The 2,462-nt window shown below is 39.7% G+C and overlaps 1 non-coding gene across 1 annotated transcript; it reads right to left on the bottom strand.

The window, feature by feature from the left end:
- Window positions 1-427: 427 nt before the first annotated feature.
- On the bottom strand, window positions 428-534 carry LOC148861042 (small nucleolar RNA R71). The gene has a single exon (XR_016095266.1). It is a non-coding gene; the product is annotated as a small nucleolar RNA R71 (small nucleolar RNA).
- Window positions 535-2,462: the final 1,928 nt, after the last annotated feature.

Below are 2,462 nucleotides of genomic sequence, written 5' to 3'. Positions count from 1 at the left end.
CCGTGTCCGTTTGAGAGCTGCTAGGCAAGTCAGACAAGAAGCACAAGAAATGGCTGAACAAAGAACTTTGATGGATTATGCCAAGCCAACCCTCACCAGGACTGTCTCCAGCATTATCAGGCCAACTATTGCTGCCAATAACTTCGAAATTAAACCGGCCATAATTCAAATGATACAAAATACGGTTCAGTTTTGTGGTATGGCCCATGAGGATCCGAATGCCCATATTGCTAACTTCTTGGAAATCTGTGACACCTTCAAACACAATGGGGTAAGTGATGATGCCATCCGGCTGAGGTTATTCCCATTTTCTTTGAAGGATAAAGCCAAAGCTTGGTTAAACTCATTACCGGCAGGATCTATAGCCACATGGGACGAAATGGCCAGCCGTTTTCTCTCTAAATATTTTCCCCCTTCTAAAACTGCTAAAATGAGGAATGACATCACTACTATTTTCCAGCAAGAGGGGGAATCTTTATATGAGTCATGGGAACGATACAAGGAGCTGTTAAGGAGAGTTCCTCACCATGGCCTCCCCATTTGGTTGCAAGTGCAGACTTTCTATAATGGTCTTACTGACTCAAATAAGACCATATTAGATGCTGCAGCCGGAGGATCCATAAATAATAAAACTCCTGAAGTTGCCCATGCACTTATTGAGGAAATGGCAGCCAGAAGGACCATTTCCCTCTCCCATTTATGGATCAAATGTTGGAGAGGCTAGTCGGGCATGAGTATTATTGTTTCTTGGATGGATATTCAGGGTATAACCAGATACCAATTGCACCAGAAGATCAAGAAAATACCACTTTTACTTGCCCATATGGAACCTTTGCATACCGAAGGATGCCCTTTGGGTTATGCAATGCCCCAGCAACCTTTCAGCGATGTATGATATCTATATTTTCTGATATGGTTGAAAAATTTATTGAGATCTTCATGGATGATTTTTCAGTTTTTGGCTCTTCGTTTGATGCATGTTTGAATAATCTGGAACATGTGCTTACTAGATGTAAAGAAACACATCTTGTGTTGAATTGGGAGAAATGTCATTTTATGGTGCAAGAAGGCATAGTGCTTGGACACAAGATCTCTCAAAGAGGTATAGAAGTCGACAAGGCCAAGGTGGAGGCAATTGAAAAATTGCCAACCCCAACATCTGTTCATTCTTTGAGAAGTTTCTTAGGACATGTCGGATTCTATAGAAGGTTTATTAAAGATTTCTCAAAAATTTCCAAGCCATTATCTACCTTGCTTCAGAAAGAAGTGCCTTTTGAATTTTCAACTGAATGCCTTCATGCTTTCAACATCTTGAAAGACAAATTGATCCATGCACCTATCATGGTAGCACCAGATTGGACCCTCCCATTTGAATTAATGTGTGATGCGAGTGATTTTGCTATAGGAGCTGTTTTAGGACAAAGAATGAACAAACATTTTCAGCCTATTTACTATAGTAGCAGAACCTTGACTGGACCCCAACTCAATTACACCACCACAGAAAAGGAGCTGCTAGCAGTAATATTTGCACTTGATAAGTTTCATTCATATCTGATATTATCCAAGGTTGTTGTCCACACAGATCACTCGTCATTAAGGCACTTGCTTACCAAGCAAAACTCAAAACCAAGACTAATCAGGTGGATCCTTTTATTGCAAGAGTTTGACATTGAGATTAGAGACCTGAAGGGTGCTGCAAACCTGGCTGCTGACCATCTCTCCCGGTTGGACACGGTAAGCTCAAAAGAGGAGATAACCAGCAAGGAAGGCTAGGCGCAAGGAAGAAGAAGAAGAAGGGCTGAAGGAAGTTCAAGACAAGCAAGCTAGAAGAAGAAGGTGAGTTCGAATTGAGGGTTTGTGATTCAAAAATCTTTTGTAATAAATCATTTGTAGTTTCATTCTCTTTTGATTTGAATTCAGTTTCTTTGTTATATTTTCTTTCTTCTTTCTCCTTGTTTCCATTCATCCTTGATGTATTTCAGCTTGTAAAATTTCAGTTCAACAATCTAATTCTTTTTTATTCATTCAAATGGTCATGAATTGTACTTGAAGTTTCTTGAATAAGGGTGTTATTGTAGAGTAATTCGGCCAACTAACCTTCAAAACTCATATCTGAATTCTCAGATCTGAGATTGCAAGATCTGAATTGCTTGAAAGAGAATTCAGATCTGCAATTTTCAGATTGGCCGAATTAATCTACAGCTTGGAATTCCTAGAGTGCTTGAGAGAGACTCTAGGAATTCAGATCTACTATTCAAGAACTGAATTGAGTGCAAGGTTAGATATAACTTGCACAATTCAGTTGGTGATCAATTCAGATTTGAATTGATGCCTTAGAAGTGTTTGAAGAAATGCATGCATGGGGATTAGATTCTTGCTAGAGATAGAAGAACCGTCACTCATGCATAGGATGAACATGCGTTTGAGAGAGGCTGTTCATGACCTTGGGGTTTCACCAAACC

The sequence above is a fragment of the Nelumbo lutea genome, chromosome 4 (genome assembly GCF_056320005.1).
Source record: "Nelumbo lutea isolate HS-2025 chromosome 4, American lotus-T2T, whole genome shotgun sequence".
NCBI classification, from domain to species: Eukaryota; Viridiplantae; Streptophyta; class Magnoliopsida; order Proteales; family Nelumbonaceae; genus Nelumbo; species Nelumbo lutea.
The sequence above is the reverse complement of the archived record's forward strand: the minus strand, read 5'-3'. Positions and strand labels throughout refer to the sequence as shown.